The sequence below is a fragment of the Bubalus kerabau genome, chromosome 1 (genome assembly GCF_029407905.1).
Source record: "Bubalus kerabau isolate K-KA32 ecotype Philippines breed swamp buffalo chromosome 1, PCC_UOA_SB_1v2, whole genome shotgun sequence".
In the NCBI taxonomy this organism is placed as follows: Eukaryota; Metazoa; Chordata; class Mammalia; order Artiodactyla; family Bovidae; genus Bubalus; species Bubalus kerabau.
This window is the reverse complement of record NC_073624.1, coordinates 239515257-239528560: the sequence shown is the minus strand read 5'-3', so window position 1 is coordinate 239528560 and position 13304 is coordinate 239515257. Positions and strand designations below refer to the sequence as shown.

Below are 13304 nucleotides of genomic sequence, written 5' to 3'. Positions count from 1 at the left end.
TAATACAATTATGTAAAATTTAAAAATAAAATAAAATTAAAAGAAAAAAGAAATGTGAAGTAGGAGATTTATATCACATTTAAGTAAACATAAACATTAACCCAGCAATGGAATGAAATCACAATTTACAGATAAGTTTATCATATCTGATCTTGACTGCCAAAACCTCTCATGATTTGTCTTTCCTCCATAAAATCCTTCCATATGATTTAAGTCCAATCCTTAGCCCAATATTATAATTTGCAAATGCCTCCAGTTAAGAAAATTGCCAAGGACCACTGGATTTCCTATCAAGGAATCTTTATTCTCTGGGGTTTATCTAGTTCTTGTTGTTCCCATAGCTGTCTTTTGCTTTGACAAGTTGATTTTTGTAATTTATTCTTTTTTCCTGGTTATTTCAATAACATTTTTTACCTGCCATATTCCTATTACAGTCAACTTTGAGGCAGGAGTCCACAGATTATATCTCTTAATATGTAAACTTGTTAGGTAAGTGCTGATATTATCTCTATAAAGGGATCAGGGAAGAGAAATAAATTGAATTGTGTAGCTTATAAGAATCTAGCTGGAATCTAAGACTGTCAAGCTCCAGAGTTTTTATTCCATAAACTATAATAATATCCTTCTAAAAACTAGGAAGCCAAGGTTTAGAAAAACTTAATTGATTTGCCCAAGGGAAAGATAGAAACAGCAAAGATTAAATCTTAGAGTTCCTGACTCTTGATCAAGAGATCCTTTCAGACCCACATAAGAGTATATCCAGCATCATATACATATGAAGAAACTGGTATGGTAATTATTACTATATAAAGGAAAAGTACATGCAACATTTTTCATACATCATTAATTACCACACTGTACATGGAGAATTTCACTCATTTATACTACGCATACATTGTCATATTTTATCCAAGGGCTGATACCACATAAATACAACTTCAAAAAAATTCTGGTTTTTTTAAATCAATAAATAAAATATAGTTTCCAAATTTGCGAGCTGCAATGCCTTCTTTTTTTTTAAGTGGGATTGCTTTTCCTAATAAAAAAATCATAAGGGAGGTGGAACTCTTCTAAAGTGGTTACCAAAACACTGATTAGAAATGGTGGTGGAAGGGATGTGAGGGAGGAGCTTAAGCGTTCTTTAAGAGCCTTATTTTTTTTCAGTTAGGCTGATCTGGTTTCTTCCCTGAGAGTTTTCTTCTCCTTCAAAAAGAGGAAATACCACAATAGAATTGAGGAAATGACTCCCTTTTTGTGGAGATAGAGCAAGATGATGCCAAAATGATAGAATTTGAGTAAAAACAAAAAATAAACATCTGCTTCTAAATATCTCTCCTGTGGGCCTGTTCTGTTCATAAGTGCCCACTGTTAAAACTTCTATGGATTAAAGTCCTGTGTTGGTAAAGGTGCTATTAAAATGGAAATGTCTCCTAGGATCAAAGGTAGAAGTGGGTCCATGGCTAAGATCTCACTGTGCAGCAGAGGTCAAGTTACAGGTAAGGGTCCTAGTAAAATCCTGATGAACCAAGGAACTGGTAATTCTGGGGTCCCAAAGACCAGAGATGACTGATTCTCCCCAAATCCTTCCCCTCATCTATTGCCCTGTGTGATCCTGCAAAGGAAAGCTTAGCTTTGGGCTCCTCCTCTTTATGACTTATGGCACACCATAGCCCTTCTACCCAGAATTTGCAGGAATAGCTCATGTTAATTGTTTAGACTGATCACAAATGTGTACTATGTTAGGAGCTAGGGGCTCAAGATGAATAAGGCCATCTGGTTAGGGATTCAAATTCACATTTTGCCATTTATTCATGTCTTCAACAAATATTTATGGAGTACCAACTACACGATAGGAGCTGGGACTACAGTAATGAAGGTGACAGGCATGAGTAAATTCCAGAAACTTCTATACCTAGGAACGGCAGAGAATACATGTTGGCCACATAAACAAACAAAATGCACACATTTACTATGAATTTAATCTGTCATTGATTTTTTTTCCTGAATTCAATGATATCCTCAAAGTATAACAAAAATCTCAGCAGTCAACAGAAAACTGCATGCATATGGCTACTCGCATCCATCCTCACTAATGTGTTGTAATGTCCCTGTTTCTCCAAACAAGCCCCAAACACCTCAGGAGCTGTATTCAAGCAGCAGCAATCTGGCTGTATATTGCCAGGTCAGTGTCATTCAATCTCGGACTTAATGTAGTTGGGAGAGTGAAAGACAGAGGCGCAATATGGAGGAAGAAGCAAGCTGCAGGGGTTGCAGAGAAGAAAGGTGATGCAAACAATTGAGGCAGAAGACTGTGCAGTACTTGATGAATTGTTAGGAATTCTGAAGCCTCAGTGACCTTTGAGAAACTTCACCAAAATTCTAATCTTCAGAGATAGGCAATATACAAGACATCTGCGAAGGTCAAGATACTCTCCAAGCTCATAACAGAAGGGACCCTTTCTCCCTGCTGGTTCCTAGCCTGACACTGCTCATGAGGAACTAACCAGCAACCATAAAAGATCACCTCCAACATGTCCTTTCTGCACGACCAGGACTGCTGGGAGGTGGTGAACTTCATTTTCTTAGCTTTTTGTGTCTTCTGAGTGTGGATTTCCATTTGTGTCAAGCCAATGAATGGTAAATATCAAGTCCTTGACTTTCTCAGACCTGTGGGACTGGTGTAGAAAAAAATAAAAGGATTCTCAACAGTTTTATGCTCCTTTCTTAAGCTGACCTCTCCTCTCTGTTTAGAGTTCTATTGCCTGGTGTACAGAGAAGTAATAAAACACGGCTGAGCACAGTACAAGGTTAAGATGTCACACATCCACATTGGGGAGTATTATGAAACGGCTCCATGAGACTCAGAAGCAGCATCACACCTGAGTCCCTGGCTCTTCTTGTGTTTAAATCACTGCCCTAGCATTTTGTAAATTGATGCCATCTGCCTTAGGAATATAACTTATATTACAGCGTCCAGCCTCAAACCTTTTTAATTGAAGTTCCAGCTAAACAACTTAATGCATGATCTTGGAAAAATCACTTCACACTTAGGAAGCCTCGGTTTCTTCATCTGTAAAATGGAAACCAATAAAAACGCCTTTCTCGTAGGGTTGCTTTAAGGATTAAATAGGAATGAACTTTAAACTCTTAGCACAGTTCCTAGTCAACATTAAGGCATGTTTGCTAATGTGTTTATATATGTGCACATGTATACACATAGCTATGTCCTGTGGGGGAGAAGCTCAAGAAGTTTGGTTAAGAGCTTGAGTAACACACACAATTTGTATGAATATAGGTATATGTGTGTGCAAATAGTAGCCTGCCCTGGGGTGAAGTGAATCACTAGCATCTGGGCAAAGGGGTCCCAGCTGAATGAGGAGCAACAGGTCTATGAATTTTTCTTTGCATCTGCCTAAGTCTCTGTGAATCTTTTGCTTACCAGATTATAACTTATTTTATCTATTTTATATAATTTGCCTCTACCTTGAAATATATTGGAAAAGACCCTGATGGTAGGAAAGATTGAAGGCAGGAGGAGAAGGGGACAACAGAGGATGAGTTGGTTGGACGGCATCACCAACTCTATGGACATGAGTTTGAGTAGGCTCCGAGAGTTGGTGATGGACAGGAAAGCCTGGCGTGCCGCAGTCCATTGGGTCACAAAGAGTCCGGCACGACTGCGGGACTGGACTGAACTGAACTGAAATACATTTCTCTCTGTTTCCTTTAATGACACCACACACTCTATCCTGCTGATTCCTTGCAAGCCCTCTCCATACCTGGCACAGTATACACCACCCCCAGTAGCAACCCTCCCACAAGTCCAGTGGGGTCTTGTGTCTGCCGAGTCCCCAGCAAACTGAACCCCAGTGGGCTCTCAGCCTTGCCCCAGCTCTGTTCTCTTCCTTCATGCTCTCCGCTCCCCGCTTCCTCCCTTGGTGTTCTTCCCACAGCATCCCACGCACCACCCCATGTGCACATCTGTCATCAACTTCTTTGGTCTCACAATTGTTCTGTCTTTTCTCAGTAAACTTGTGGTTTATTATAAAATTAGCGTTCCCTAAACCCACAAGCATGCATTTCCATGTGAACACCCACACACCCATACACACATACAATTTTGCTTTACATTGGAGAGAGAATGACTAGGTCCAGTATACATATAACAAGGAAAGAATCACAAATTACAAACTCTTTTTTTTTATTCTGAGCTGTGGGATCACCACACAGATGAAGCCAAATCAGAAAGTAGTTGGCTTTATTGTTTCTTTTGCTCACAGACCCCTTTGAGAATATTATGAAAGTTACAAACTTTAGCCTTCAGGAAATGCACATGTGCATGGTATTTTGCATATAATTTCAGTGGAGCAGGTAGAGTTTAGGTCCTTTATGTCTTTAAATCCCCAAGTTAAGAGTCTCTGCTACAGAGATTCATTAAGTACTATAGTGAGTAAATAAATATAAACAAATAAACACAGTACACACCCTATTTGTGCCAAGAACCTCACAGGCAATGTCTCTGCTTTTCTCAATACCCTTGCAAGTTAGATAATACTGTTCCCATTTTGTAAATAAAGAAACAAGGGCTCAAAGAAATTAAACAATTTATCTCAAGCCATTCATCTGGTAAATAACAGAGCTGGGATTTGGTCTAATGCACAGCCCTCCCCTCTAGTCCACCCTGACCTCTGGTCTTTGTATCCCAATTGGTCTCCAAGTTGGTACCACCAACTGTCTGAGCCCACTATATACTGAGGTCCCTGAGCATTTAGAGAACGGATTCAAATTACAAGCCTTGGTTTAATGCCAGGAGGATGACTGGAATTAGCTGCAGATGGTTCTGTGGTAGCTGTAATCATCAGCTCTGATACTGATGATCAGATTACCCAGATCAGAGTTGTATGTCACCTCCAGAGCATTCTAGACAACACAGTTCCCATGCACCAAACCTGCCAAGTAATTTATGCAAAAATAGCCCCACAATTTGAGTTTTCCATAGACTTGTCTCAGTAGAGTTAGAAGGCTTTGATGCAGTGCATGATTTTCAATTCCTATTGTCTTTTTTAAAAAGAGCACGCATTAGTGTAGCCTAACACACCTTTGAAGCTGTCGTCATGTCAACATTCTGACATGTAATGACCATAGCCTTTGTCTTCCAATTCTATTTCTCCTGGAGGAAGGAAATTTACACAGTGGGAAAATATGTTACCCTTTGCTTTGTTTCCTTTCCTTCTGGGGGAGAGTTATTCATGGTGTCTTGAATACAATAAGAAATAGCACACACCACTATCAGGATGTTCTCAGAAACATTATTTCGAGCTTTTGTTCTCATAGCTGGATTCCACTGTAATTCTCAGATAGCGGGAGTAAACTATTAATAGGATTCCAGCATTTTTTTTTTTTTTTTCCTAGTAGACCCTGGAGAAGTCTCCTTTGCCATGTGAGTGAAGGGCAGATTGGATCTTGACATGACACATCGATTTAGTTTCCAAAACAGTAACTTCACTAAATAAATCATTTCAGCGCTTGATTGTTATTTATTCATACAAATCTGGTTTTCATTTGTTGGACCCGGACAGGAGGAAAGTTAATAATCTCATCAAAAGCTGAATATTTTCCATTTTGGAAATGGCACAAAGTTTATAATCACATGACTTAAACTCTGCCATGGGCGGGTAAACCAAACACCTCCTTAATATGTCTGACAGACACACAGCATTGACCTAGGAGGACTCTGGGGAGCTTGCAAGCAAGAGTCTCAACTCGGGCCAATGACTGTTGGCCTTCTTCCTAGCATCATGCTATCTATTTCTAGTAGTGATACACTGAGCTGAAAAAAAAGGGGATAGGTGAGAACAAAAACAGACAGTTTAAAATCTTGGGCCATTAATCAGTAGTATGAGCTTCAAGAATAAATTAAGGAACTGAACTTATAAGCCAGGTTCCTAAGAAGCATGAAGGAGGTCAAAAAGGAACATTCAGGGTCCCAGAAAGGGCAACTTGAGGAAGGATGAAAGATACCTTTGAACCCTTACCTGGATTTTGGGTATATCTATCATCAGCATAGTCTATCCTTCCACGAAGGAAGGACCCATCCATCATTCATGCCTCCCAGCTGCCACAGGGCATGACAGCAGTATTACTTCTTGCATTACATGGCTTCTCTTCCCAGACAGCTCTCACCTCAAGGCTGAAGCTCAGAAAAGAGAAAAGAGGGAAGTCGGAGTTCTAGGATCAAAGGAAGCTAACATTCCTTGTCTATACCAAACTTTCACCCAGGGCTGACCTCATTTGGAAATTTCAGTGAAGATCCTCCTTTTGTAGAAAAGCAGGCTTCTTTTCTCCCCCCATCTTCCTGGAGAAATCCTTGGTGGTCTATTCCAGGCTTTAGGGGGCGAGCCTCCACATTTGGAAAATACATCAGATGTCAGACTATGTAACTGTACCTGCAGGTGTTCACAACATTTCTAGATTTGTGAGAAGATAGTTATGTGGCCCTCGTATGGAGAGCATTTGGGTTTTACAGGCAGCTGAAGAAGGCAGGGTAACTTTGGTGTCAAGACCAGAGAAGATGATGCTTGGGCGCCCTCTTTGGCAGTGACATTTGGGATTTCAGAGTAATGTCCTCTCATCTTTCTTGCATTTGTGTGGTCTTTTTCTGCTTGATTTTATACTGCTACTTTCCATTTAATTTGTTCCAGTTCTAAGAGGATTATGCTTTTAGTACCATCCTTGTGATGATTAATGTGTACTAATTGTTTTACCTTTGAATCGAGACTCTTTGGAACTGTCGAGGCAAAATCTCCCTTTTGTAGGAGGCAGGGCTGATGAGCAGGAATCCCAGGGGACCTCTGCTCTGCTTCAGGTTGATGTAAGGAAAGAGATTAAAGAAAGTGCGGAAAGTAGCTTCTTTTTTGATTGTGCCCCAATGGAAATCATGTTGTCCCACACATTGTATTAACTATTCTGGTGGCTGAAAAAATAGAATCAGTCTGAGCAGTTAAAGAGGCCCTAATGAGAACATTTACTGCTACGCAGCTTGCTTTTGTCATATTACAGGAAGCTAGGCTGTGATTTCTCATCTCTGTAGCCTGGCTTAGCCACGAGACCAGTGGCCTAACAAGCAGTGTAAAATCAAATGTGCCTCTGTCCACTGCTTCTCAATGTATGTGGACCATGAAGGCATGAGAAGTAGACCACACAGATGATGATAGGGGAAGAGTAACACAGCCTGGTACGTCCTGGCTAGGAATAAACCCAGAGATCTCTTTCTTCCGAGCTTCTGTTTGAGCCTCACATTCCTTTAGATGGCAACAGCCTTCTGAATTTTCAGAAGTTATATTTTAATTCACTTCAAAGATCTATAAGTTTCAATCCATGAACATTGCTTTAAATTGCCCTCAATGTTCACATAAATTGCTACCATTGAAGAAAAGGAGGAAGAAAGGGAGAAAAAGAGAGAGAAGGGAAGAAAGGCAAAGATGAGCAATTTTGCAATTTTGTAAGGTTCTTTTTTAATAGTACAACTACAATTTTAGTTGTCACTCAGGTTGAGTGACATATTCTAGCCAGTTGCTTCTAAGGCTGGCGGCAGTTATGTTAGGAATACCTGGGGAACTTTATGAAAAGCATCAATAAAAGTCCCTGGGCCCAAACCCACTCCGCATTCCTTATCCATACCTGACTCCCAATATAGGCATTGTACAGGATCCAGAAAGTTTAACTTTTTAAAGGGTCCTACATGATTTCTAATAGACAGGTAAGAGCAGCAGTGCATAACCAGTGAACAGGTTGAAGTATCTTTAAATACAAATAGCTCCACGGGTGGGTTCTGAGACCTGCTGCCATGTACCTTTGTTGGGCTTGGGAGCAGACAGAAAAGCAGCAGAAGCAAAAGCTGACAAGATCTTCCGTATGCCTTTCTTCACAATCAAGGAAAAATATTTCTAAAAATTTCCCAGGGAAATCTTCAACAGTGGAAGAAGCAAAGAATAGTTAAAATATACATGTGGTTCTCTTAGTTTAGATGTTTTAATTACAGGAAAAATATCATTCACAAGAGAAAGCTAGACACATTGCTTATCGATTTGCTAGGAAAACTGAGGGGCCTGTGAACTTAGTACAGCAACTAATGCACAGAAGCACAGTTTGATAGTAGACAGAGGCCAGAAACTAGAATGACCAAATTATCCCAGTTTTCCTGGGACTTCTGTTTTAAAATTGAAAACTAGGTCTGTCCTGGTTTTAAAATTTGAAAGTCCTGCATCCCAGGAAAACCCTCAGTCACTGATAAATTAGGACTCTTGGTCACCTTATAGGACACCATCTAGAGCAACGTGATGAAAGATGGATCATTTCTGTTGACCCAGCCAGCCCATTCATCACAGTCAGTTGACCTTTTGCCTAGATAGGCTGGCTGTTGCTTTGTTGTTGCTGATTGATAAGTGTGGAACCAATGGTCAAACACCTTGGGACAAACTCAGTGAAGAGTGTTGGAAGCCAATGTTCTGATGTTGCTTCTTTCTGTTGTATGATCATCATCCCCAGGCTTAAATTCCATCCTCTGGCATCCTATTGGTATCAACATGGAAGCACTGACTTTAAAATTGTATAATGCACATGGAAGCACACTATAATTTTTAAAGCTCCACACAGATGATTAAATGTATACAGATCATAAAGCCAGAACCACAGTAGGAGAATTCTTTCACTGGGATAAACTACAGGAATGAATGAAGCACCGTTTTGGGGTTGAGCAGATCAAGATTGCCAGCCCCAATCTTAGACATATAGCTAGGTTTCCTTAAGCACATTCCTAGAGCTGACATCCTCTTTGGTTCACAGAATCCTAATTTGATCAGGTGGCTCTTGATCCAGTCTGAGGGGACAAATCACAATTGGGCTAAGCCAACCATGGGATTCCTATTAACCTTTCCTAGAGACTGCTATAGGTATGAATTATGTGACCCACAGCCAAATAAATATCGGAGAAGACTGCTGCTTGGGGAAAGTTTGTCCTGCCTAATAAAAGAGATTGTAGCACACGTGGAAAGCTCTGTTTGCCTCTCCTCCTTCCTTCCTGCTTTGGGACATTGCTACGTGAGAATGCAATGATGACTGTAGCCACCATCTTGAATCAGAAAGAGAGAGAAATGCCAAGGATCACAAAATGAGACGTGGAAAAAATCTGGGTCCTTGATAGCATGGTTAAACTGTCAAACCTGCCAACCTCTACATTAACTGTTAGGTGAAATAATAAACATCTTACGGGACTTCCCTGGTGGTCCAGCAGCTAGGACTCTTCGCTCCCAGGCAGGGGAACAAGGTTCAATCCCTGGTCTGGCACCTAGATCTCACATGCTACAGCTAAGATTCTCATGCCATAACTAAAGTTCCCACATGCTACAGCTAAGACCTGGCACAGCCAAATGGATAAATATCAAATAAATAAACATCTTAACGTCTTCATGTTTTTGGCCACACCATATGTGAGATCCTAGTTCCCCAACCAGGGATTGAACCCACACCCTCTGCAGTGAAAGTAAGAAGTCTTAACCACTGTGCTGCCAGGGAAGTCCCTAAACATCTTACTTCTTAAAGGACAGCTACTCAAAGTGTCATTCATGGAATGGTGTCATGCCATGGATTATTCATTACTGACCCATGTCAAGTACAGAAATTCAGAGTGTTTATGAACCTTTACCACAGTTTGATGGAGTTATTTTATGTCCATTGAATCCAATAGCAAATTTAAAAAAAAATATTTCCTTTTTAAATTTCATTCTCTGTTAATTCATTTTATGGTATTTTACAAAAGTATCAATTATGATATACCAGAAATTAAAAGGAAAAGTTGGCTGGTAATTTGTCACAGATAGTTTGAGAAGCATTGCTTTAAGCCAGGTTTCAATAAAATATGACCTGCAGACCAAATCTAGGCCAGTGATTGTTTTCATACATAATTTTTATTGGAACACAGCCATACGTTTTGTTTACATTTTATCTGTGAATGTCTTCATGGTACAATGGCAGAGTTAGGGGATCCTGGCAGAGACCTCATGGTCCATAGAGTTCAAAATATTTACTTTCTGGCTCTTTACAGAAAGAGTGTTTTATCCTTAAATTTTCAACTGCATATTCTAGTTTTAGCTGAATTCTAACTTGCACATAGTTAATTACTTTTTCTAGGTTTCAGTGTGCTTACCTATAAAGTGGGATAAAAAAATCACACTGGCCTGTTGAGAGTACTGCATGAGACAATACATATAAGGCTCTCAGGAAAGTGTGTGTCTTATAATATATACATATAGGAAGCCATATAATATATTCATAACATGTAAAAGTTCCCTCATCTTGTTTCCTTGTCTTGCCTTTTTATTAAGTAGCTACTGTGTCAAAGGCCAGTGGTTTCTATTTACAAACCACAGGATGCAGTAGCTAATTGATGCTGCATTATTGCTCTCCAGTGTCAGGAAAACTTCATCATCAGTTGGGAAGCTTGACCCAGTGGTTGAGAACAATACATGGACAATAACCAGTGACTAGGTTTTTAGGGATAAACTACAAGCCTTTTTATAATGCCAGGTTCAAGGTTCTGAGGACCTGATACAATTAAAAAAAAAAAAACAAAAAAACAACCTTCTAAGCAAAGAGGAAAATGGGTTGAGAGCTCCATTTTTACTTTTTAATATTTAATGGGGCTGACTCCCTGTGTTCTCATGTGCTGCATTTCAAGGCTACGCATTCTTGAACTCTTACTGGTAACGGGAAACTAATGTGATTTTTTTTTTTTTTTTTTAAGGAAAGCTAACAATGATTTCAGAAGTGTGTGTTTGTTATCAGATTTAGGGCACTTGTCACATTTTGGCCTGAAGGCAAGCCAGGGGAGGGTTTAAAAAAAAAAATCCAAGAAACGTCTTCATTGCTCTTTCTCTCTTCTAATTAAAATGCAGTTCTTCTTACAGATTCCAGAGCATTTTGGATTTGTGGTTGCAAGCATGAGGTCATTTTTCCTGCCTATATGACCACAGTGAATTTTTAAAGTCTTTAGTGTTTGGTAACAACAGACAAATAACTGTGGAAACCTGAGAGCAGGGCTCAAGTTCTTTCCAGAATGTTCCCATTATTCCTCAGCATGGGGTAAAAATGAGTCCACCTCGCTGGGCTAGTGCCAGGGTCCCTGGACGCCCTGCACTGTGAGGCCAAAGTTTGAGCCACTACCCCAAAGGGGTGAGCCAACCAGACAACGCAGAGGTGAAGAGCATGGCTCTGGGGCTTGAGTCTATATTCTTGTTCTGTCAACCTTGCCAGGGATATAGAGCAAGTGAGAGATTTAACCTCTCTGAATTTCTCTTTCCTTATCCATAAAAAGAGCAACCTTAGAGGGTGGCTGTGAAGATCAAATAAAAAAATACATATAGAATGCTTAACATAGTCCCTGGGATGTAGAAAACTGTAGTGAACATATTTGGCTCTCCTTTTCTTTATTTCTAGCTATTTATCCTTCCATCAAAACTCAGCCTATGAAACTCAGAGGAAGCTCATATTACCCCCCAAGTTCAGAGATACTTCTATTATAGTTTGTGTAATGGGATGTCAGAGACTAGATCAAATATCCAGACTTCTGAAAAGCAGCCAATCAGTGCATGTTCTTATTCTCAGGGAAAGCACATGACTCATATTGGTCCAATAAGAGTGAGTAGCTGGAAGAGGTATTTTCCTTTCCTCTTCTGGATGTGAGCAAGAAAGCACGTAATTTCGGCTATTGCTGTCAGTCATCTTGTGACCATGAGGGAAGCCAGTGTGAGATGCAGAATGGGTCAGAACCAAGAGAATGGGTCAGAACCAACGGGTCCTAGTTGCATCACTCCTGGAATCCCTCCTTTAGTTGGGTGATCTGTATTATGAAATAACATTTCTTATCATTTACACTGGTTTGAATTAGGTTTTGGTTACACAGAGTAAAATCATCTAACTGATAAGATCTCAGTAAACATTGGTGATTATCTCAGACTGTACCCAGTAAACTAAACTGTTGTGGATCCCAAGAAACTTGGGAAAGAGGTTAGGGAAAAATACAATTTCATTGCATATACTTATTGGACAATTAATTTAAGCTTGGCATCTTAGACGCATGCATTACCTCTTTGAATCCTAATGCTCTGTGTAGGTCCGTCTGGATTCATAATCTGTGCTTCTGCCATAACACCTTCTGTGTTTATCCTACCTCTATGCTGCCTCCCTCTGTCAGATCTTTGCTGCAGAATCACCCTCTTCTATTCCAAACCTGCATTTGGATGGTGAAGGAGAAACTTCAGGGTGTCCTTGCCAATACCAGGCAAGTACTGAACACTTCATCAGGCATGGGGTACTACAGAGGAGCCCTTCCTTTCAAACAAACAAACAAAAAAAACCCCTAGGAGATGTTCATAAAGTTATCCACCACCTCAGATATATTAGGAAATGTATTCTAATTCTGCCCTCCCTAATCTCTACATTAAAAAATATTAAATAAAGAACTAACAATGATTAATGAGAGAGTCCTTTAATTATCCGCTCCAAGTGTTATGCTTATTTGTGGGCACAAAGAGAAGCAGGGCAGAGAAAGTGACTGCCGGTACATGAGAAGTCACTACCAAGGGAAGAGAAATCAGAACAGAAGCTGGACTGTGTCCTGACTGGTGTCCTGGCACTTGCATGACCCTGACAGGGAAGCAGCCTTGGTGTCCCTTAGCTGTGCACACTTCAGCTCCCGCCTTCCTCTGGACCAGTGGTTCTCAAACTCTTGCAGGTACCAGAATCATCAGGAAGGTTTATTAAAACATGGGTTGTTGAGCCCCAACCCCAAAGTTTCTGTACAATAGGCAGAAGATGGGGCCAGAGAATCACCTTCTTTAACCAGATCCTAGATAATACAGTAGCTGCTAGTCCGGGGGTTGCACTTTGAGAACTCTGTGTGCGTACGTGTGTGCTAAGTCATTTCAGTCGTGTTCGACACTTTGCAACCCTGTGGACTGTTGCCCGCCAGTCTCCTCTGTCCGTGGAATTCTCCAGGTAAGAATACTGGAGTGGATTGCCATGCCCTCCTCCAGGGGATCTTCCCAACTCAGGAATTGAAACTGTCTCCTGTGGCTCCTTCATTGCAGATGGAATTCTAAAAGATGATGCTGTAAAAGTGTTGCGTTCAATATGCCAACAAATTTGGAAAACTCAGCAGTGGCCATAGGACTAGAAAAGGTCAGTTTTCATTCCAATCCCAAAGAAAGGTAACAGCAAAAAATGTTCAAACCACCAGACAACTGCAC

The 13304-nt window shown here is 40.4% G+C and overlaps 1 long non-coding RNA gene across 18 annotated transcripts in view; it reads right to left on the bottom strand.

Moving 5' to 3' along the window:
* Nucleotides 1-13304, bottom strand: part of LOC129636993 (uncharacterized) — a 499812-nt gene that overhangs the window by 242153 nt on the left and 244355 nt on the right. Inside the window, exon 10 of one of the 18 annotated variants that reach the window (XR_008707285.1) lies at nucleotides 8555-8571. The exons of the other annotated variants lie outside the window; for them this stretch is intronic. This is a non-coding gene — a long non-coding RNA (uncharacterized LOC129636993). Of the gene's footprint in view, nucleotides 1-8554; nucleotides 8572-13304 lie in introns of those variants that run through there. 18 annotated transcript variants of the gene reach the window in all.